This window comes from Cuculus canorus, chromosome 4, assembly GCF_017976375.1.
Source record: "Cuculus canorus isolate bCucCan1 chromosome 4, bCucCan1.pri, whole genome shotgun sequence".
Taxonomy (NCBI): Eukaryota; Metazoa; Chordata; class Aves; order Cuculiformes; family Cuculidae; genus Cuculus; species Cuculus canorus.
Window position 1 is genome coordinate 62,635,999 of NC_071404.1, and position 24,594 is coordinate 62,660,592.

Consider the following 24,594-nt stretch of genomic DNA (forward strand, 5'->3'; position numbering starts at 1 on the left):
GGAGACCACGTTTATCTCAAAATGATCGGTTTAAGAATGTGGGTGAGATAGCAAATATAAACGTCCTTGAGAAAGATGCCTGGAAAATGTGTACTAAAATAGCTTGTCTAAACAACACGATCATAGTCGCTTGCAATTCAGGCTCAAAAAACATAAGAAATTTTGTTACTCTACTCAATAGATGAGGGCTTGGAGGGGGTTGTTTTTTATTATTTTTGTTTGGTTTGTGGTTGTTTTTTGTGTGTGTGTGTTTATTTGCAATGGTGTGTTTTGTTTTGTTTGAAGGGTGCTTTTGTTTTGTGTTTTTTTTTTCCAGTAGTTTAAGCATGTCATATGGCTTCAGAATATGAGGTCCTCCCAGTACTAAACCTGTTTGTTTCCTTTAAGTTTCCACTATGCTGGTTCTCAACAGGGCAGGGGGATGGGAGGTAGAGACGAAGCAATGCCATCTATGCTACAGTGCTTCTTGGTAGACAATTTATCTTCTGAGCTTTTTAGAGGAACCATACTAGTAGATCAGCATGCCTAAAAAAACTTGTGTTGCAGTCATACAATACTCTTTTCCTCATCCTCTTTCAGTTTAGGAAATAGCAGTAGTCGGTCCCACTTTGGACGTACACTGAGCTTTTGCCTTTGCTCTTTGATTGGAGTAAAAAGTTTGGGAATATGAGGAAGGAATATTTGTTTTCCACCTCTGATGCTGTTTGCTCTTCAGTCACCTTGAGTTTTCATTCCTGCTCTTAGTTTCCTTCCTTGCTTCATCTCACTACTTAGTGATGCCCTTCTTCTTGTTACCAGTATGTTTTGGGCACCTCTTGCTGCATGGTAGAGTAATTGTTCTTCCTTTGGGTGTCACCCGATAGAGGAGGAGGTGCTATCTGAATGTGTGCTCTGTTATCAACGTCATTTTAAGTTTTTCAGTCCCTTCCAAGCGGTGTGCTGACAAGTCTGGACAGGCAGATGGAAGGAATGTGTCAGCTTGCCACAAGTGAAAGAGCCCAGGTTAGTGGCCCATCTCTGTTTCACAGTGTTTATCATGTTGTGTCTGTAAGTCTGGCACATGTGTTACTGTTGCATCTGGGAGTGCTTTAAAAGAAACATATGCATTATTTTGCATATTCCTTTTGTGGTTTGTTTTGGTACTCTACTCTTGCAAAAAGCTCTGCTCGTGAGAGCAAGCAAGGGAGAGTGTGTGCGTGCTGGGTTGTGAGACCCCGGTTTGGAGGCCTTTTTTTTTGTGTGTCGTAATCTTGATTGTATGTTCTTCGGGATCTGCACTTCAAAGCTATTTTGTGGACGTTCTACAGGTCTGTTGCTGATACAATCTGCTGGGCTTCAGTTAAATTCAAATGCTTCAGTTAAAACAAATGCCTTGGATTTATGCCAAAATACTGCTTGGAGGAAGATTGCTAGAAAGAATTCTTCCAATGTCCTTCTGGAAGTGCTTCCGAGCAGGGGACAGAACACACATAGCAGCATGGGGCTGATACGCTCAGTCCCTCTCAAAACTTGCCCCCTATCCTGCATTTTGTCAGGTTTTTTTAGATGTAGAGATCTCGTTGGCACTAAAAATCAAAGGAAATTACGCTGAACACTAAATAGATTTTTTGGTTTGTTTTCTCCTTAATTGCTTTTGATAATTTCAGTTCATCTGAATTGAGATTGGCATTGACATTCCACATATTACTTCTTTTTTTAAGACTTAAATTCTTTGCTGTTATTTTTTCTTTCAGCATATACATGCATGGGTTATTTGGGATCAGTGTGATTATTTCTGATTGAGAGAACCTGTATTGACTTCCTTTTGCCCATAGGACTGGTGATCAGTGAGTTAAACAACTTCAGGTTTATACAAATAGGTAATCCTATTTTGTTTCTTTGTGTTAGTTCCTTAAATAATTTGACTGGGATGATGTGAGGATGAAAGGTTTATGTTTGTTTCTTTTGCTGGGCAGGGGAGTAGTTTTTGAGATTTGGCCAAGTTGAGGAAATGGTAAGTTCATGTTTGTGTTCCTTTTAGGCCAAAACACCATAAGCTTTGGGATTTCCTAGAGTGTGCTACTGACAAAGCAGGCAAAAGCCTTTTAATAGTTTAAAAGAAAAAAACAAATGACAGTTATTTTCATTGCATTATGTTATTGCTGCTTTAATGTTTTATTTTTTTTTACCTCTTCCTAAACTAAGCTTTAGGGTTATAAACCAGGCATAATCAGATTTGGACGTGTGCATTTGAGCTTCTAGTGGTTTAAGTAAACAGGTTTTCAGATCTTGTGTGTGCACAAAATCGTAGTCTGTCTTCTGTTTTATATCTCCTTTGTCTTCTGGTAGTATCTCCTTTTATTTCTCTTGAATCCAGAACCCTCCCACTCAACTTTGTATGTTTATCCACATCACTGATAATTGCTTTGATTATCATTGCTCCTCTGTTTTTTCCCCTTTTTTCTTTATAATTTTTCCCTTTCTCTTTTCCCCCCGTTGAAGAAAGAGGTATTTTTTATTTATTTGGGAAATAAATTTATTTTTATTTAATTGGGAAGATTTTTTTTGGAAACAAATGTATCTCAATTATATTTGCAAAGCCTAAAGACAAATTACCTAGATATAAAATGTCTAGTGGCTTAGAAGGGGTTTTGCCATGAGTTGAAGTTAGTTGTCTGTCCATTCTTCACTGAAAAAAAAAAAGGTTATTACAGATTTAAAGTATTTGATAGCAGATAGTGGGTGATTGAGTTAAAAGAACCTGGTCGTCAACTGTGCTATGCAGAGGGTGGAGTTCACCTCTCCTAAGTATGTGGACCCAGCTGTTCAAAATGAAGACAGATGTGTAGGATGCCCTTATAGCCTTGGGAGGAAACAATCACCTTGTATGGTTATATGGTTACTTGACTCTAATTACCTTAGATGCTGTTCTGAAGATCGTGTTTCCAGGGAGCTGTTTAATTGGAAATCATCTAGAGCAACTGTAGACACTTAAAAAATGAATCATTTCAGTTAGTTAACTTTTAGATGTGTAAATGTACTAACAAGACACACAACTGTATGCAAACCATTTCCATGTACATGAGGAAATGGGTAGCACAGCTAAGTAGCATTGGAAGCCTAGCTGTGAGGTTTCTGACTTGCTCAGATTTTAGTGTTTGGGTATCTATGTCTTCAGTAATTTATGAACAGTTGCAGGTTTTGCACATTGGAATTCTGGAACACTTTATGCTTGTGGTGTTTCTCCTTCTCCTTTCTTAGCACCAAACCCAAAGAGATTTGGGAGTGTAGGTGGGATTGTCAGATGTTTAGAGAATCATAAAATGGTTTGAGTTGGAAGAGAGCCTAAAGGTCATCTCGTTCCAGCTCCCCTGCCACAGGCAGGGAGACCTCTCACCAGACCAGGCTGCTCAAGGCCCCATCCAACCTGTCCTTGAACACCACCAGAGATGGGGCAGCCACAACTTCCCTGGGCAATCTGTGCCAGGGCCTCACCACCCTCATTGTGAAGAATTTCTTCCTAATGCCTAATCTAAATGTTCCCCCTCAAATTTAAAGCCATTCAGCCTCGTCCTGTCCCTACATGCCCTTGTAAAAATTCCCTCCCCAGCTTTCTTATAGGGCTCCTCTTGTCTTTTTCACAAGGGCGTCATACTCCTTCTCCACAGTATCGGTTTAGTTACACTCAGATTAGCGTGCAGTAGTGTCTTAAGAGTGGGCTGGAATTGCTTTACTTTTTGGCCAGATAAAATGTCTCCCTGAACATGAGAATTGTTCATAGCGTTTGCCAGAGGACCAGAAGGGTAGTAAGGGGACTGCTGATGAAATTGGTGCAAGGGGCACTTGGTGCAGCGCAGGTCTTTCACCAAAATTCTGAGTTGTTGCAGAACAGTTAACGAAGTTAAGTGGCTTATTTAATTCAGAGCTGAGACATTACAGGTAAAGCTATGCTGCTTTGTAGTATATTCACAATAAGGGGTTTTAGGGACTGGATTATTGCTGTCTGCAGCAATCCCTAATGGGGAAGGAGGGGGAAGCGAGGTTTGGAGTGTGCTACTCTCTGGTTATGGTGGTGGCCACTGTGACCTGGTCGCAGCTTCTGACATTGTAAATGGTCAAGACAGTCAGCTGCAGGGGAAGTGACAGCAAGACGTGTGGCAGAATAACATGTTTCATTTTCCCGAGGCAAGTTTAGGGCTGGTGCATTAGGTGGAGAAGAGTGGGCCTTTCTGCGTTGCTGGTCCCTGAATAGCTTGGATGTATAAATGTGTTGTGGCAAGCACATTAATTTATGCAGACCTTCAGGTTAGCCTCTTCTCTCTTTCCCTTGACTAGAGATGGTTCCATTCTCATTTGTCTTCTTAGCTCTCATTTGTCTCTTTAGCCAGGAGCTGACAGGCTGGAGTGTTGGCTTATGGGGAATATAGATGAGGCGTCTCCCTTTCTTCTTAAGCTGATCTGTGCTTCCAGTGCAATACAGATCCCCGTATTTCAGCTTCTCTTCAAGGGAACCTGCCGATTCCTGCAGTTGTCGCTGGAAGTGGTGCGTGCTTGGGGTTAATGCTTGGTGTTGTAGGTGTGAGCAGAAGATTGAATATTTGTTCTGCCTTTGCACAATCAGTGAACTTTGCAATATTCTGGACACTAGCTAGAACATAACCACAGGGCTCTAAATGGCCGAGATGCCATTTTGGCATCATTCTGTTTTTTTTATTTTTTTCTGAAGTGCCATGGGGCCTCTTGAGTTTTATCTAGATGGCTTTCAGGGTTTGGCAACAATGATATGTACTTCCATATCTGAAGAAATTCAGGAATATTGCTGCATCATGTCTTTGCTGACTTTGCAATGCAGCAGCTTTGGTGCAAATCATGGTGGGAAGATATAAACCTTCTGACCAGAGGTAAGAACCACCAAATGGACAACACTTAGAGCACAAAAGAGATAATCACAGAGAAATGCAAATTTTGGATGAGGTGATAAAACATTTGTTCTTTTGATCCAAGTCCTTAACAAGAGGGCTATAATAAGGCTAGAATTATCTTTGTAGTTTCAGTGCTGACAAGCTAAGATTCAACTGCCTCTTAATCAGCATGCAGTATCTTTGTGGTCTTTCACGCTTGAGTCAAACCTCACTTTCACTCTTTGTGCAATGCCACAGCGTACAAGTCTCCACTACACATAACCACACAGGAAAACCTCTTCAATGCGAGTTCTTCAGTGATGTCATTCCTCATAGGTTGCTTTATCTTCCTTTCTCTTACAAATACTTTGCCAATTCTGCTCTAAGTATCTGCAAAATACCCAGTTATAGGATTAGAATTGTGTTGCTATTTAGAATTTTTCAGTAGTTTATGATTTCAAATGGTGTGATGGCCACAGAATCCACAAAGTTCTGCAGCAGCAGGAGGGGTCGTGTTTTGTGCAACTAAGCCTTAGGGACAGCTTTCTGCAATGTGAACATGTCTTCTGAGAGCAGAGCTGGAAAAGTCAGGTGGTAAATCCTTGTGGCTTGGCACTAGGACATGCTGCTTTTTAGGGGAAATAGGATGTTTGTAGTAGGGGTTAACATAGAATTTATGTTTTGTGTTCCAGTAAGTTAAAAAGTAATGTTTGGAACTACAGAGGATCTTCTCTTTAGCAGAATGTAGCATGGTAATTCATTTATTAGCTGCTGTGTGCTAAAAGGACTTTTGTTGCTTATTTGTTTTCCTAATGAGGAGAAGAGCTGACATTGTATAACTTCTCAGGCAGCAGTGATTATGCAACTGATCCTGTTATTGTGGAGCCAAAGTCCTTCCTATTCCCTGAGCACCAGCTGCTTGTATTCTGCTTGCTGCTGCTTTTTTTTTTTTTATTTTCTTTCCCACTTCCCTCTGTCATTATTTTCTTTCCTGTGTTGCTGTTTCCTTTCCTCTCCAGTGTCAATGAAGCAGGGGCTTGCTTAGGTTTATTCTTCAATTCAGTATGCTGCAAAATCAAACTGCCCTTGTATATCACATGAATTATAAAATGTGTAGAGAAGATTTTTTCATGAGAAGTAGAATTGCTTGATACTTTATATAAGAAAAGGCATTTGCTTTCATCTAAATGAAAGGTTATAGCAAATAGTCTTTAAATCTGAGGTCAAAAGTTATGCATTTGTGTTCTCATGAACATGTAAATAGCTGGGTGTTTTTTCTTTCTTCAAGAGTAATTTTAATTATTTTCCCACCCTCCACCCCTCCCAAGGTTAACCAAATAAAATATGGTACTCCTGTGTATAAAATGAGGTAGTTGTAAATCTCATGCTTTTACAGCCAAGTGATCTCACTGCAGTGTGATAAAGGCAGTCAATATATTGTAAAAATGTAGCATGTCTTACCCTGTTCATGCTTCACTTTTAGTTCACAGTTTTATGTTGTAATGCTTCCATTTCAGGTTGTGTGGCTTCCCATGACCTTAAGTGACTGTAGATCATCTGTTTTGATCCACGATAAACATTCAGAAACCTGCCTGTACAATACTGGGTGCTGGTCAAGAGATGGTAGACTTTTAGACTGCAGTCCTGTTCTCGGCTTACAGATGTAGCATATACAAGTTGCAACAGAAGAGAAATAATAGTTAATCTGTGGGACAGATTTGCTACACTGCTTGTGTTTCTGTGTCAAATGTGTCATAAATAGGCTCTAGTGTTTAGTGTCCTATACCAGGAAATAAATTGGGGATAACGGTTTAAGGTCCTTACTTAGTTTGCAAGTCTTACACTAAACAATTATAGGAAATGCAAAGGATGCACTTTATTGCTTAGTGTCTGTACTGTGGCTCAGGAGATGGCAGGTTGTCTTGGGATTTGTAGAAGTGCTGCTGTTTGAAAGAAATTGTGGACCTCTTGGTCCAAGCTATCTTCTTGGAATTTCTTTTCCTTCAGTGACAGCATGCCTTGTTCAACTTTAGAGAGACTGGGTGCACAGAAGACATTCTCTTTTGCATCTGAAAGACTGGATGCATAACATATACTTCAATCCTGTCTACTCATACCTCTATGCCCTGAATTTCTTTTGGTGGGAGCATTGACTTATAGCTTCTATATTGTTCTTCTCAGGTATAGCCTTGCCTAGCTACGCACATTAGTCCATTTTTGATAGCCGCATATGTCACCAAGATATTTGATTATTTGCATTGTTGTTGAAGACTCTGCTAGAGTTCATACCTCAGCCCTGCAGTTTTGCCACTGCAAATGCAGTTGTGCCTCTTCAAGACTTCTAATACTTGGGGAATCCCAGAAATTAATGATAAGGGAAAGACTGCATGGATTTTTCTGGCGAAATACCTGAAAACCAATGAAATAAATTCAGGCAAACAGCTGGTAGTAGGTGGTGGTAAGGGTGCCCTGGTCTAATATAGAGTTTCCAAAAATAATGCTTCTGGAAGGCCCATAACTTTGTGGAGAATTTTGAAATCACTCTTCAGACCTTCTTAGCTGAGGTGTTCCTTGGTCCTGATCCCAGAGCTGTCAGTGACCTCAGAACTTCTCCAGGGTCTATTTCTATGGCTTTTAGGAACTGTCAACTCTAGCTGTGAAATAGGTAGGGTTTTTTTTTTTTGTTTGGTTTGGTTTTCCAATAAATAAATTAATGGAAGGAATTAAAGAAATCAGTCTGTAACTCACTAGGTAGCTTGTAGAGGTCAGAGGAGGCCTGACTTAAAACACTTTATTTGGAAAATATTACATTTTGCCTCTACACAAAACATCTTTGTGTCAGATTTGCTTATGCAATATTTCCAGGTACCAAAACAAACATTTGAAGGACAGTGAAATGGAAGTCAGTACATGTGGTTAACCTGGTCTTCAGAAGTATGTCAGATGCTTTTTGAAATACAAACCTGTCAGTTCAGGCATTTGCCCAGGAACTTATCTGAATTCCAAAATAATAGCGATTCTTTAAAAATATACCGGGGGGGGGGGGGGATTTCAAAGGAATCTCTGTCCTGTCTGCTGCAGGAAAGAAGGTGACTATTTGAATCGGTGTGTTCCTGGAGTGTTTATTGTTCGCCTCCGTGTCTGTGCTTTCTACATCTGGTTCTTGCAACTGGTTCATCTAGCATTTAGCAATATGATCCTTGAGAAGGTTCTAACCGCATTCTAGCAGTTTTCAATGAATTCATGCATAACTAAGTGACACTCTCTGCTTGTAGTGATGCTTGACAGAGTATGGATGAGTAACTTGAAAGGCTTTTTTTCTTACTGCTGTTTTTGAAAATAGTCAGCGATTGAGCTGGAATTCGTAGAAATGGAACAGTTTTGGAGGAAGATGATGTTTCTTTGCTGCTTTGAGCAAAGTAGTTTGATTTTTTTTTTAATTTTTTTTTCCTTTTTTAAATCTTGTGGTTTGACTTCCAAGTTGTAGTTGCCCAAATCTCCCCTTCTCATTTTGAGCCTCAGTGAACTGTTGAGTTTTGTTATTAGGGAGTTTATTTGCTGTTGAAGGGAATGGCAAATTATAATCTTATGTGTGTTTCTAACAAGTTGCAGGTGAGGGTTGGTACCAATGTACAGTGGTGTTAGGAACACACTGGAAATGAACAGCCGCTTAAGTTCAGTAATATTCCTGAAGAATATTTTGATATGTGTGTAACATCTTTTATGTAGTGTTCAGATTTCTACACCTAACTACTAAGGGCATATCCATGCAATGCTAAACCTCTTCAAAGAGAGTTTAAACTAACCTGCCCATCTCACCTTGGCTTCTACAAGAGTAAATCTCAACTGTGTTACCAGCAAGGAGGGACTTGAGAAGATGATTGGACTTGATGATCTTGGAAGTCTTTTGCAACCTTAATTATTCTGTGTTTTTAAGAATTTTAATCAAGAGTGATCACACTATTTAAACGTGGTTTACATGTCAAATCTTGATCAAGAAGAGAATCAAGATGATGTCTCATTGCAAAAAAGGCAAAATATTATTGCTGAAATTGATTTATTTAAAGAAACAAATTCCAGCTTGAGATCTGACAGACCTGGGTAGCAATATAAAAATCTGTTTGGAAGTTGAAAAGCGTGCAGTTCTGCTCTCTTGGTTAAGCTTTCTTTTTTTTTAATAAAGCAACCAACCAACCCCAAAAGTGAAGCCGCTATAAACTGGGAAGGTGGTGACATAAATAAGCTTAATGACTTCTCTTGTATGGTGTTTCCCGATTCTGTGATACCTTTCTTGAGCTCTGTTTAAATAAGTCTCAGTTTGTAAACATAATTATTCTGGTACCTTGCAGTGTTCAGCAGTGTTCCTGATTTCATCACTGAGAACCTAAAGACTCCAGATTGTGTTATGAAAAGCCGGTTTCCATCAAAATAACACCCTGTGAACTTTGGCTTATAACAATTATTTTAATGATTTGAGCACCAAGCCAAATACAACATTTCTTTATAGAATTTACAGTAGGAATTTACAGTTATCAAGTGATGGTTAGCTTGTCTTTACAGTCAAATGAACTGTAAGGACACTTTTTTCCTGAAAAGTAAATCTGAACAAAAATAAACGAGTTTAATGGTGTTAATAGAGAGCTTTTATGCCTCACCCATTTTTAGCCTTCTTTTTACTTCATATTTGCTTATTTCTTACATAGAAGAATGGTAATAAAATTTTATGGTATTGAGTTAATTTTCTGTTTTCATTATGGATGTACTTTTTTATATGCTTTGATTGTGGCACAAATAATTTTATCCAGAATGTTTTTTCTGCTTTACTCTGATATTGCTAGTGCACAATTTTCAAGTAGTTCTAACTTTGCAGTAGGGAAAATAATTGTGATGAACTTTGATTGCTTTTAGTAGAAAAGTACTAGGATTTTTGGGGTTTTGTAAGTCCTCCATACAGATGGTAAAAAAAAAAAAAAAATTGAAAAAGAATGGTATTATTGGTGGCTCACCAGCAGAGGAAGAAGAGATTCTTGAAATTATATTCACAGCAAGTTGAATAAGAATGTGTTAAGGGGAAGGATCAAGCTATCACCAAGTGGCTGCTATATTCCTCTTCTTAAATGTGACCTCCCCCCTCCATCAGCAAAAACCCCAAACCAAATACATCATGCCTCACCCTCCCTGAAACCCAAGACAAAATTCCTGCATACGCAAATGCAATACCTGCAAATCTGTTAGAAGTATTTACTAATAAAGATATGATTCTGAGCCCATGGCAAGAGGTAGAAATGGAATAACTGTGGAAAATGAGTTAAAAGTATGATCTGTTGATACTTTTCTCTTAAGAAAATGCATGCTGCTGGCCATTACCTGTGAGGCAATTTCTCCATATTGCAAATGGACAAAAAGGACATTCACAGATGTAAGATTTAACTTAATGCAAGGTCAGCTCTTGCATTTAGGAAAGTATTACCTGAGGTCTAGCACCACACAAATAGCTGTGCTGTTGTCAAAGGGCAGCTTACCAGGGCAGCTGCTTTTGGAACGTACCCTGGACTTATCTTAGCTTCAGGTAGGACCACTGAAATGTTGCTACACCATGATTCACTGTGATGCTTGTTATGGAAGGGTTGTTAGCGTGGTCAAAATGTTGGCCCCACACTGTGACAAAATCTTGTCACAGGACTTGTGCTACAGGACTTGATGACTGGAACGGTTCTTGAGAAACCTCCTTGGATCTTCTAGGACTGGATATGAGTCGAATACAAAAGATGCTGCTAGTCAGGAGGTCTGTATGCTTGGGAGGGCCTGTTCTCTGTCTAACATGTCCTATAGCATGTCTGCTTTCTGTTCTTTTTCCTGTTTTGCATCTACTACAGACTTCTTGGCTGTTATTCTGGCCCCCAAGCAACTGCCTGGAGAGAAAGCTGTGTCCAGTGGTGGAAAGACAGACAGGGAGGTGAAGGCTGTTGATCAGAGTTGAAAGAATCCCTACTTTTGAGAGATTTGATAAAGCAGAGCAGTTAAGTCAACTGACTTTGCCCATTAAATGTTAGAATGGGGTGCTGGGATTAAGACTTGCTGTATAGGTGATGGGGGGGGCGCAGAAAGAAGCTCTCAAGATCTTAGGTTGGAAGAAACCTTGACAGGACCAGGTTTCAGTGGGCTTGATTCTGTCTTGAAAACCTGCAACACTAAAGATAATATAGGTTCTCTAGGCTCTGTTCTGGTGCCTCTTTATCCTTGGGGTGGGGAGAATGCTTTTCTTTACATGCAGTTGGAAACTGTCTTGTATCCATTTATGCTTGTTGTCTCTTGTTCTCCTGCCATGCAGCGCCGTGAAAAGCCTGGCTTCATTTTTGGATTGCAGTAGCCTATGGCACCTTTTAATATAGGGCAGCCTTCAGTCCTTGTTAGGAAATTGTAACTTTGTGTTTAATTGAATAAATAATAATTAATATGAGTTTGAAATTAATGATTGGGACAGTGTAGTGATATATTAACTACATTATGCAATATAACATCAGTGAGTGTAGCTATATTGAGCAAGCCAGCATGTAGATATTAATTAAGAGGGAAAAGTCTTTATTCACTTTTAAGTGTGTCATTTGGAACAACTTGCACATTTCCTTTAATAAAAGAAACAACCCCCTGCAAGGCAATTGAACACAGTACTTAAAATTGTAAAATAGCATCAAAGTAGCTGATCTGTTCTTAGGAGTGGCAGAGCATCTGTCCTCTGGGGAGGTATCTGACCTTTGGATTTCAGAATTGTAGATACCAGTGATTTAGATAATCAGGGTTTGTCTCTGTATCTAGAGGGTTTTACTCATTCCTGTGGAGAACTAAAGGGTTAGTAAGGCATTAGCTTCCTGAAATAAACAAGAAAACCCCTTTTTGTTTTTCTAGATTTTGCTTCCAATTTGATGTAGCAAAATGTTATTTGTTCAGAGGTTTATTTTATTCTTCCATGAATAAAATAGTAGCTTGTATAACTGATACACACTCAGTATTTGTCTGTCTTTTGATACTTGATCAACTTACAAAGCATGTGCACCATTACTAATCTTTTATTTTAGAAGACATGACCACTGTAAAAAGCTTGACTATTCTTATTCTCTTGGAGATGCACAGGGATAAGCTGAGAGGTGCTGGACAGAAGCAGCAACAAGGCAGATCACAGCTAAAATTTTACAGATAAAAATCACAGATAAAAATTTACACCTTGAAGGTAGTGAAACACTGCAGTTGGTTATAGGATTCCCACCCTTAGAGATGCTCAGAACTTGCCTAGACCTCTGAGTAACCAGATCTAAGCTGACACGGTGCTGAGCAAAAATTAGACCATGTGACCCTCATAGGTGCCTTCCAGCCTATATCATTCTGTACTTAAATGTATAAACAACAACCAGTATTCCTATGATAGGAGTCCTAGTGCTGTGACAGTAAGACCCAACTACTTAACATGAAAACCTCTATGTAAAAAAATAATGCTTCTTATCAAGCAGTTTAATTAATGAAATTCTGTCACAGGTGATCTGTAAGTCAGTATATCTGTGTATGGAATATCTTGAGTTTAATGCTGACAAATTACAGTGTATTTCTACAAGAAGTGCATCTCTGCTGTTAAGAGCAGAACGCCATTTATGGGTGATTGTGGATTAATGCATCCTTGGCAAAGACTTCTGTAAATTGAGGATTGAGTACAGCAGATGAGAACATTCTGAAGATGACCTGAAATAAATTTTACAATATTTAAATGTACATGTGTTTGGTGGTTCATTTGGTGGGGAATTGGCATTTATTTCCATTTAGAGCATCAGCTTATAATGGTAGATATTATCAAAGAATGCAAATTAAATTAAGAACTAATTAAAGAGAGAAGTAACGTCAAGTGTAACGACAATTTTCTTCTTCCTTTTTCAGTCTAATTTGGCCTTGACTTAACATAAATATGCAGTTTATGAAGCACTACTTCTTTCCAGTGATGTAGAAATCAGGGATTGTGTTAAGTCTTCCTGGGTCTTTCAAATGACTGTGGGAACACTGAAGCAAGACTTGGGCTGGCCATCAGAGCTTACCTGCAGTAAATGAAACTGGATCTATTTCCTTGACTTTTGTTGTCTTGCTTTAAAAACTTGAGCTGTTGGCTTTAAACCTTTGTGTTTACCTTGTGTTAAATAGTTGCAGTTGTAGACTGCTTCTGGAGGAGACTTGAACGCAGTTGCCGCTTGAGCAGTCTCTCTAGGGCGATGTCTCCTTTTATTGTACCTGGTTGGCACTTTGCATATGTATCTTCTAAGCAAGTTGCTGTGTTGAGAAGAGTCTGGCTGAAGTGCAACCTGTTTAAGACTAGAACTTTGCAGTTAAGAAGAGGCTGTTGTCTGAAACGTATTGGAGTGTAATGCCTGAGATATCATCTGTCAAGTTCTATATTTTGCTTGGATGACTTCAGCGGAAAGGAGCATCCTTTAAGCGGAAAGGAGTATCTAGGGAGGTAGGTATGATGATCTGTCATTATGGCCCCTTTCGTGAAGGTCCTCCCCTTTTCTGCTGAGTGTGAAGGTGTCTATTTAGAGGTCTGGCATGGAACTTGTCTCAGAGTGAGATATCTTCCTCCTCCTCCCCTTCTCCCTTCCCCTCAGAGATGTTTAGTTGTTGGGAATATAAGATAAAGGACTCGTGTTGTTTTAGCCTGATTATAATAGGGATTGTCTGCTCAAACCACCTGTCTGACATTGTGTCTGAGAAGTAGAGGTTTCATCTGGCTACAGTGCTTATCTGTTCTTATGTGCATTTTTGGAGCTTGGAGATGGAACATCATCTGTGCAGGATTTTGTGCCCTGAATCATGCTCTTCTAATTAGTCATAAACCAGGAACATTTATAATTCAGATTGCTACATCTAAGATCTTCCCCTTCCATCTCCAGAAAGTTGTGTTTAAAGTGTGGTGGTGTTACCTCCTTTCCCCGAGCTGGTACTGTCTTTCTAGTGTTGCTTGCTTTCCAAGCTGCATTACACTTGCTCTTGGGGACAACAACAACACCACGAAGTTATGAATGGTCGTATTCTAGGTTGATGATGGATGGAGTTAGTGGAAATTTTGTAAGCAATCTGTGGTGACAAGTGTTGGTAGACTTCTGTGTGGTGTCTTTGCTGTTTTCTTCTAGGAGCCTTGGAGGCTTATCTGTGAGAAGGTGAAGTGTGTTCTTTATTGCATTTCCATCTTCATCTTTCTTGAGTACGAGGAGGTTAATGGACTCTCCACTTAGAAATGTGTGTTCATTTGGAAGTATGACAAGATTAGCTGGATTTAAAACCAAAAAGCCAAAGAATCTAGTAATACCTGTGAGGAGAAGGAAGTATCCAGGTTGCTGGAGTTGTAAGCTTTATTGAAGAAAACAGATTTGGGCTTTTAAGGCCTTTTCTTTGTCAGAAGGAAACATCTGGCCCTTTCAACTCGATCCTACTGTTAAATTAGCTGGAGGTACTTAGGTATTTCCCACATCTGTATTCTTTCTCAGATTCTATGACTGCAGAAATAAAAGTAACCAGACTTATTTCTCATTGTTGTGGACAGTATGAGTTCAGATATAGGCTCTTGCTTGGCAATATATGGTACTGACCTCTCGCCTCATCTGAACATGTATTTTGTCTTCCTGTCCCTTGAAGATGGGGCGCATCTAAGCCGCTCATCTAAGCCACGCATCTCTACTGCAAAAGGAAGAAATCAGACTTGGGTCATATAATGTTTGTAATCCCTTTGATTTCTTTTGGTTAGAAGTAGGGTTATATCTCTGTTGGTTGTGGAGGAATTACTGGAACTCAATTACTGTAATTCCTAGCAATACCTGGTTTGTGCTTCAACATCAACACCTTGTTCAGCTTCCACTGATGCGCATTTTGTTTGTAGTTGTCATGATTCAGTCCCCACTCAGACAATTTTCGTAGCTAAACCTGGATGTTTGGACCCAAGTTCCCTTCCTTCGCCCACATCGCTGGGGAAAAGGGAAATGAAAGGAAAAGACTGGTGGGTTGGAAACTAAAGCTACAGTTTTAATGAAATAATGATGAAAAAAAAAAAGAAAATAATAAAATATATACATATATATGAATTTGTACCCCACCCCTCGATGACTGTACATCGCCACAAATGCTGCAGAGCAGGCACAAGGGAAAGGATCTGAGGCTATGAGGGAGCTGGGCTCAAGAACTAGATTGGAAGGCATAGATCCACGATCGGGTGCAAAGAGACGGCTGAGGTCCTTGGTGGACGCTGGCCATTAAAGAAGAGAGAGAGACCCTTGTGATCCCTCAGTTTTATACCAAATACGATGTATATCGGATGGAATGCTGTGGCCATTTTGGGGTCACCTGTCCTGTCCACCCACTCCCTCCGAGTGCAGCCTTTTTTGCCTCTGACTTGCAGCACTCCACTGGCTTGAGCATGGCCTTGGTTACTATAGGAATAAGTATTAGCAGGGCCTTTCTGCACACCAGTGCCCAGTGTTACCACTTCTAGTGAGAAAATACTGTCTGAAAAACATGCAGTTAACTTTCAGTAGATGAAGTTACTTGGATGAGACTCAGCTAAAGTTAGAAAACTGCTCTAATTTAGCTCAAACCACAACAGTAATGTCTTCCTCAACTTCTCTCTGATATAACACGTAAGTGAGTTTTGTAACTTTGCAAAATATGGAAACAGATAGGAAGACAGCTGGTTAAGTCTGAATAGGTTTCTGTTGGATACCCGTGGTGCATAGCATAGAAGAAACCTGATGCTATTTTAGGGCTTTTTTGTGTGTTTATATTCTGGTGGCACCAGTATGGTATGTGTAAGCTTGATAAATGTAGTTTTATCCACAGAGGAATAGTTGCAGAATATCTTAAATGAGGGGAACACAACTAAGTTGGAAGCCTGCAGAGCATTTGTATTTTTGTTTCAGAAATGATATGTACTAGAAAGCAGATTTTGTGGTCTTTCTTTTCCAATTTGTTTCTTTGCAGGAACCAAGGGGTTTGTGATTGCAGAGATTTGTTGTTCAGCACTTTGTGGGATGTCTGGTGAGGGCAGCAATCAAATTTTGTTCTTGTTTTTTTTTTTTAGACTGTTGAAACTGTGCGTAAGAGTACTGAGATATTCAGTTGAAATGAAAATAGAGACATGACTAAAGTCCTGGTGGTATACCTAGTAGGATGCAGGAGTGCAAATGTTTTACAGTGAGCAAATGATTTAAATGATGAGGACAAAAAAATAATGGCAGCTAAGAGAAATTATTCAAATCATATATACATACATATTATTAGAAGTGGATTTAAACTTACCAGCATCAATTCTGAAGAAGAATGCTTGGATAAGCAGTAGTCAAAGCTCAGTTGACTATATTGCTTATCTTCTCAGGAAGATATAATGATATATCTTATATCATATAATAGTTTATAATTAAAAAGTGCATTTATTGCAAAATATATGTCCACCCAATGTATTATGCAGTTCAAAAAACCAAAAGCTTTTATTTGTCTGATGGAAAAATATTTTTTATAGTATGGTGTAATTGTACAAACTACGTAAATTAACTTTTTCAAGAAATGCCTGCAGACTGAAACTTGTCTGAAAGACAGTCTGTTAAGTTTGATGGTAACTGCTGTGCAGCGTCACTTATGTTTTTATTGGTCATGGCTCAAGCTGGACATCCTAATATTATGTTCTGAAAAAATAGTTGCGAAAGACATGTGGAAGGATAGACATATAGTTGCAAAGGATACATTCCCTTGGAACTGAAGGAAGCCCTTGGGTGCAGCAGGGAGCCGTATGTAAGCCATGGGTGGGGGTGTTTTTGTGGCTGAAACTTATTTTCTGAATGACACTTGATTTCTGGTAAATAATGGATGTCGCTGCTGTCAGAGTTCAGTGTCGGGTCACGAAGATGAAGTGACTGAGAGGTGGGAGGTGGCAGCGTGGCTTCTCCGTTGTGCTGGTGTCTGCTGAATCACATGCTACCTGTACGTACATCAGTGCAGATGTGTTCTGATGGATGAGAAATCCTGAAGGTATTTGTTTTGCAGTGCAAGAGGAAACATGACAGCCTTTTGTTACATTTTTTTACTTGTCATTTACTGCCTCTTCATATGCATTTGAAATGGTCATGAGGAGACACCTAATACGAAATGGGTAGTTTGGGTCTTCGCTATGCTTCTCTTTCATTATGGGTTTCAGCAGCCTCTGGATAGCGTGGGATCTGCAAATGAGAAGGCCATTCGGCAGAGCAGGATGCTGTGTATCTTCTGACTGCATGTCTGGAAAGGTGCAGTCTGATTCAGGGTGAACTAATGTTCCTTTCTGCACCCTTTCGGTGTACAGAGATGGGTAAGGAAGCCTGTAGGCAGTGCTGCCGTGGAGTCCCTTGTGTGCCTGTGTGCCACCAGCAAGTCCGTTTTCCGTGCAGAGGTTCTGGAATCTAGTTCAGATGGAGAGAAGGTGAATGCCCTAAGAAATCTCTAGGAAAAGTAAATTTGAGCCTTGACTGTTTGGAAAACATAGATCCTTTCCTGAAGCACAAAGAGGAAGGGGGTTGTTTTCAGTGTTTAACAAGCCAAGTGTATTTCCCAGAGGCGTTTCTCCTTTACAGAGCAGACTCAATTAAGCAGAAGGTAACCATGGGCCTGTGGTTATGTTGCCCAGGCCTGGTATGAACCTGGACTTCCATGCTGGCAGAGAAGCAGCCTAGAAACGGCATAAGTCAGGGACATGAATGCAGCAACGCGTGTGAGGCTAGATTCTACAATATCTGCTGCTCTGAGTTCATGTAGTTTATTTTACTTACGGTGACCATTGCAGGTGGGTTGCTGGAGCTAATCTCCTGCAAAAATAATTGATTGGATGCTCTGTGGCCTGTGGGAAGGAGGGGTAGGTGAGCTGAGATAGTGAAGATGCTATTGAGAATGCTAGTGGTGTGAATGCATGAAGAGCCTGAATGAGTGGATCCCTCTGGAAATGGAGCTCATTAGCCTGTCGTCCTTTGCAGGGGGGGATGTTGATATATTTTTATAGCTTGCTCAGGTGCCTTTATCAGTTTCCTAGATTAAAATAGGAGGATTATTTCTAAAAGCAGGCTTCACTCAACACTCAAGGGCCCTGAGTCTTCCAACAAAATAAGCACAGTTTAAAAACTCCCAGGAGTCCCACGTGGAGTACTTTGTTAATTGACTTCCCTTCCTTGTCCTAGGAGTAGCAGAGGGTTTTACGGTAATGGAGGATGGAGTTGGGAGAGAACTTCTTTACTTTACCTGTTAATTCTGAACTCTTGCGCTTGCCAGCAAATTACTTAAGTTTTTAGTGCATACAACAACACTGTAGCAAAATGTCAAGTTTGTCCCATGAGTACCATCCCTTCACAAAGCCTTTCTAAGATACCTGATACTGTGCTGCTTTTTCTGACCTGTGTCGATTTCCCTCCCTAAAATCTTCCTTGCTTCTTTTGATGTACTGAATAGCAAACCAACAAATGATGTGAATTTTATAAGGTTTTCCCAGTTGCTTGATTTATGCCTGTACTGTACTGTAGTGTAGGAATGCCTGAAGTGCTAGTGCTGAATGGGGCAGACCAGAAATAAGAGGTAATATAATGGTCTGCCATCTCGTGGCTAATTTACAAAGGTTTCTCTGAGGGACTGAATTGTTTGCTGGGTCCAGCAGTGAATAGTACTGGTTTGCTGCCTCTCCCACCTGCCTTGGGTGAGTAGGAGAATCTTGTTGTGATGGATTCATGGAGCCATGCTGAAGTGAGTTCAGACTCTGTGCACCTTGTTGGCTTGTGTGTGTCCACTTGTAAATTCTAAGATAAACATTTTATAATTCTGAAAAAAATAGGCACAAAACCAAAGAAAGCTACGTGCATTCAGTAGATAACAGTTGCTCAGTTGAGTTTGGGTCAGTGCAGCTTACTTCTTATTCCCCTGCTGTAATCATGAGAAATCACTTAGTTCCCTGGAGGGAAGCTCTTGCTGCTCACAGACTGTTGGTGCATTAATTACTCAGCTTGCACTTTACAGTAACTCTTCTAGTAGTTCATGTGCTCTCAGTGAGTATCATTTAATTGGGAAGATGATGCTTGTTAAGCTTAATGCTCTGTGTCGATTTCTACTTTGCTACAGCTCCTTTACCAGGAACTATTTAAAAGATTTCTTAGGTTTGTTAAAGTCCAGTTGTCACAGTGGTGACTGCTCTTCCAAATCAAAACAGCAAAACTCTGTGATTATATTGTCACATTTTTATTCTAACATTTTTCCTTTTTCCTTTACCTAGTGAAAGAACGGCTTTGGTGTTGAAGAGAAACCTCGGAAACGAATAAGCCCTGTTCTCTTGAAGATGTTGCCCTGATCCCAGGAAAGCTGTATAGGTTAGTGACATGGATGCTTAAGAGCTTTTGTAGACATTTTCTTTAAATTTGTAGTTGGTAGACTCTTCAAAAAATTCTGTGTGAAGCAGTTCATTTGCCTGTCACGGAGAGTTAAATCGGGCACTGTCAGAACATGGGCAGTTTAAAATTACTCTAACAAAATTTAGAGTTTTATCTGTGTAGATGCTGTAGAAATGTATAGTGGATGGTCAGATGAAGTTGTGTAGTACGATACGTGTTCAGAGTCAAGCTGCGTTAAACTCAGAGGTTTTAATTTATAGGCTTAAAAAAAAGGTCATAATAAGTTAATATTATTTTTGAGTTTTTCAAGTCTCTCATTTTTACTTAGAGAGAAAAATAGTCTTCCTCTTCAGTAGAATGACAGGCTGGGAAAGGTCCATTCGGTATCCACGCAAAGAAAATATTATCTCTACTTTTGCCTTGAGTGACTTAATGGTTTTATATCATAGTTCCTTTTGATTGTGTACAAGCTGGGTAGGCTGCTTGCTGTGAGTGTTTTTTCCAATAGCTACATAGTCCTGCAAATATTATAGCATACAAGATGCTTCCTCTTGCAAGTAAAATACTCAGTTTAGTTTACTTTCACGTTGTTTGTAATGCTGAAGAAGATTAAATTGATTTATCACCTGATGGATGTCTTCACTAGTGAAGTCAAAAAAAGCTCATAAAACTATCAAATTCAGTAGTGCTTTGTTTTGCTGATGCAAAATGAATGTAGCAAGTAAAATTTGATGGAGGGAGGGGGATGAGCTAGGCATGTTGAAGCGCTCCTAAGCAAAGAAGTGAATTTCTGTAGCAGCAGTTGAGTTAAAATCTGTTAAATCTGTTCTGCTTAAGGTAAAGGATTTATAACCTTTGTTAGCTTATTTTAAAGCATACATGTGTCTGGTGTGGCTGCTGAAGAGTAATGTCCGAGCTTTGCTAGGTCACCTCTTAACATATAGACCCTTTTGGGGCAAGAAGAAAAAAAAACAGTGAAAAAAATGCTGCAGCGCATCAGGCATTAAGTGAAGAGGTGACCCAGTAGAAAAAAAAAACATTAGTACAAGGAAATGCTAGTTGACATTGCTCTTTGAAGTGTGTAAAGCTTAACAACTGTTCTTGTAAGTCGTGCTGTTTCTTGCAGAGAGCTTTAGTTATTCATATGTTCTCACCACCTTTGTCTTATCTGGTGTAGAACTTAGAGTTGTGAAATGTTCAAGGAGATGGATCACTTCTAATTTAACAAAAGCACACAGAAAGACAAAACCCCCAGAACACATCTTTCTATATGAAATCCTGCTTTCCAACATCAGTGTTTTCCTTCTATCTTTGTGCTGCTTCTTCAGTCTCCCACGTTTTATTCATTAACAAAAAAATCTGTCCACAAGGGGATTTGATAGTAATGTGGTTTTGTTCACTTTCACAGAAAATACATTGCCCCTTTCAAAAAATACGTTCTACTTTATGGAGAATAAAAAAAGATGAAGGGCTTGTTTCCTCTCATTAATCTCCCTCTTGACTTAGTAGAAGCAGTTCGTTTCAAGCAGACTGAATGAAGGCTGTTTGGTCACTGTGAAGACTGTCTTATTATTATCATGATCTGCTGTTCAGATACTTCTGTAGGAAATACTTCTTTGGCACTATATGCATCTTGTTCTTCCAGTTCTGAGGACATGCAAGAACTGGCAGAGCTTATTAGTTTGGGTTTAGCGCTGCTGTGGTTGTATTCTTTCGAGACCTGAGTTTGCTGTACTTGATTTGGTTGCACTGTCTGTGGGGCCATGTTGAGTTTATTTCCAGCTGCAGCTACATGGTAAAAGTCATGATGTGGTTGATAAACATGTGGAAGACAATAAGATAAGCGAGGACAGCCAACTGACATGAATTTATCAGGGAGAAAATGATATCAAATTGTTTACTTTGCTTCCTTGACGGATGAATTGGATTGCTCCATAAGGGAGTGAAGGGATAGAAGTGATAGAACTTGAAGTGTGTAAGCTTTTAAAGGATGTTCTTTTGCATCTAATACATGTAGTGATTATTTAAAAAAATGGAATATTCTTTAAGCCTCTGTACTGCAGGAGCGAAATTTATTAAAAATGGTTCAGTGGAGCAGTTAACAGGGACTTGGGATCACCTGGAAAGGCATTTCAAGTAGGCTTCCTTACTAGCTACTGTGCCTGGATTTGTCAATATGGCATCTATCATTTAGGTGATGGAGTCTACTTACAAAATGTGTGGGTGATGTCAGTTTGGGAATAGACAGTATGGACACCACCAAGGGTTTATATTAAGGTGTTTGACTTTAATTGGTGTAAGCTAAGTGTTTAAAGTGTGTGTGTTCATTTGATGTGACTCACTCAATGTTTATTTGTTATACTGCAGTAACTCAGTGTATGTAACCTGAGCTTACTGTGTTGGATGGCCTCTTCCAACAATCTCTTATTTGTGGTATTTTTTTATTCTTTATTAAAATTACAGCACTGAAACCTAGTACTGGGATGGAAATGATTGTTACCCTAAAAAAATGATGTAGCCGAATTTGAGTTCTTGGGACACCACTAAGTAACACATGTGGAAGGTAAAGTTAGCAACACTCTTGGAAAGTCCCGGCATTTTTCTCATGTGCTGGAGGGAAGCAGCTTAGTCACCGTGGAGTAGGCAGCTGCTCTTGCAGGGTTCCAGCAGTGCCACCTCCCTGCCTTTCCTCTGATGGCATAGGAACAGATCCAGTTAGGCAACTAACAGCAGGGCTGCCTCCCTTTCTTTGGTCTCCATAATGCAGCTAAAGAAGCTTATCTGGACTGTGAAAGCAGGCTGCTCCTGCAGCCCCTCTTCTCTTTTTGCATGTCTGTGTGCAGAGTCCAAAACATACGCTGTTATCTGAGTGGCTGTTTGAGGCTCAGGAAGGATGGAAGTGTGCAGGGCAGGGAGGAGCAGTGCTTGAGGTGTTTATTATATGGATTGTTTGGCTTGTTGAAGATGGGCATGAGGGGAAAAAGAGCTTCTGTGTACTTTTTGCTAGAGCACTGAAGGAGTTATCAGTGCTTCTCTCAGAACCTCAAGCCTTTTTCTGTGCAGGACTTTTCCCTAATGTTGATCGTATTGGTAGTAATTACTTTAGTCTGTTGTGGAGAGAAAATGCATGAGTAGGGAGGAGTGATTGGTTTCTTTAAAGACTTTTTATAGAAGAAGGTATGAAATGTTGAAATAATTGTCATCTGGAATGGTGTTGAATAAGCCTGAGCTTTGTTTTAAACTGTGATAGAAAGGGATGTTGGCATGCTGTTATGGTGAAAGATTAATTTGCTGGCTCCCTTAGAGGTACGCACCAATATTTCACATGGGGCGAATAATTTTTGTTAGCAATAGATTAGTACCTGAAACGCATTGATATATTCCTGTCTGTTGCTGAAGCCATAGGCTCTTATAGATCTGCAACATAGTGAGGGGAAAAAATTATCTTTGAGTTTAAATCTGTGGAGATGCTGCTTTCTGGTTCTGTAATCCCTGCTGCTGTTTTCCCGACTTCTTGGAGTATGTCTTTTGTTCTTGGTGTTCTAGCATGTTTTTCTGTGAAAACTGCAAATCAAGTTGGTAATAGGTACACCCTAGGAGTGGAGGCCTGGTGCACCAGCGGTGTAAGTGAAATGACAAGAATTCTGTGAATGTGTCATGCCCCATCTTATGTCCCAAACAGAGGGTGTTGGAAGAGCTACTACGGGTAAGTGATAGCCTGTGAAAGGCAAGCCTCAGGCGGTCCTTTGAAAAGACTCTAGGTCCCATGAATTGAAAGAAACTGGAGACACAGTAAACCCAGTTTTAGACTTTCTCTTGTTTGATTGTAACTTCAAAAAGCTGCCTGGGAGAAATCTCAAAGGCATGTTCCTATAGATGCAAGAATAACTGTTCCATGTGCTAAAAGATGAAACTGATGTGCAGCAATTTTTATAAGCAAGGAAATAATGATGGGGAAGTTGGCTGCTGTCTTTGCAGTGAGAGTTTGTTAGAAATACAGTTTGTTCTTCAGTGTTACTAAAAGGCGACTTTTTTAAAAAACAAAACAAACAGAAAAACAATGAAGACAGTTATTCCTGTAGTATCTTCATGAGAGTAGTGCTAGCAAGAGGCTGCTGCTCTCAGCTTTGGTCGGTGGTTCAGGAGGGTGAAACTTTTTCCTGTGGTAGAGATCAATATCTTAGTGCATCTTCTATTGAGCCCCCTAATATGTAAGCCTTGCACAAATACTTCCTTGAACAGGGAATGAACAGCTAGAGTGAAAGACTGAAGTACACCTTTGTGACTATGTTGACTTTGTTGCTTCTGTGCAATTTGTCAGAGCTGAACCTGGTCACTCCTTAGAATGCCATCCATCTCTTGAACTTGGTAACAAGCATGAAGTCATCACTGTGACTCTGCAGTTACTTTTCAGCATGCAGGATTTGCTCTTGTGCCACAGGCTGTCCTTATCCAGCTGAGTTGTGGGAATGTGTGTGTCTGTGCTTGTGCATTTTATGTAATGTGTAACAGTGTTTGAATAAATCCTTTTACTCTGAGGGCCTGAATATCGCTACTCCTCTGAGGTCTGTGTAAATTACTCAGGTTTTAAAGAATCCTTTCTTTGCTCAAATTTATCTGTTGTCAAACAAGTTGATGTAAAAGCCCAAACACCTTTTCCTTTCTCTCACTCCTTGATCCCAGACTGAGTAGCCTGGAGAGTGTACTCGAGGGAACATCTGCAAATTCTAACAGGAGCAAAATCAAATGAAAGAAATGAATACATAGTAAAAATGTAAAGGAATATAATGCCCAATAAAGAAAAATGAGACTGTGGCTGTAACTTTTTATCTAACAAATTAAGAAAATCAACTCTAATCACCTTCAAAATAGTTCCCATCTGAGGTGACACACAGCTGCATACGATGCCACCAATGTTCAAAGCAATTCCACAGGTCATTTTCTGAAAGCCTGTTGAGGATCTCCATTTTTGCTTTCACATCTACTGACAAAAAATGGGTCCTTTGAGCACCGATTTGATCTTTGGGAAGAGGTAGAAATCGGAGAGAGCCAGATCTGGTGAATAGGGTGGGTGCTCAAGCACAGTGATGGTGTTATTAGTTGAAAACTTCTTTGCAGACAAAGCACTGTGGGCTGGCACACACTGACGTTTTCCAACTGAGGGTAAGAAGATGTCTGTATTTGAACACTTGTCCGCTCGTACTCAGTGAAGCAATTGAGTTGAGCCTTGTCTCAAGTGTGACAGGTTAGAACATGTTCTATAACCATCTCTTTGTCTCTCCCCTCTTGGTTCTTAA

The 24,594-nt window shown here is 39.8% G+C and overlaps 1 protein-coding gene across 4 annotated transcripts in view; it reads left to right on the forward strand.

Moving 5' to 3' along the window:
- Positions 1 to 24,594, forward strand: part of WDFY3 (WD repeat and FYVE domain containing 3) — a 178,305-nt gene that overhangs the window by 11,456 nt on the left and 142,255 nt on the right. For all 4 annotated transcript variants that reach the window (XM_054065764.1, XM_054065766.1, XM_054065765.1 and 1 more), the window contains exon 2: positions 19,183 to 19,276. The gene's annotated coding sequence lies outside the window, so the exon portion shown is untranslated. The remainder of the gene's footprint in view (positions 1 to 19,182; positions 19,277 to 24,594) is intronic.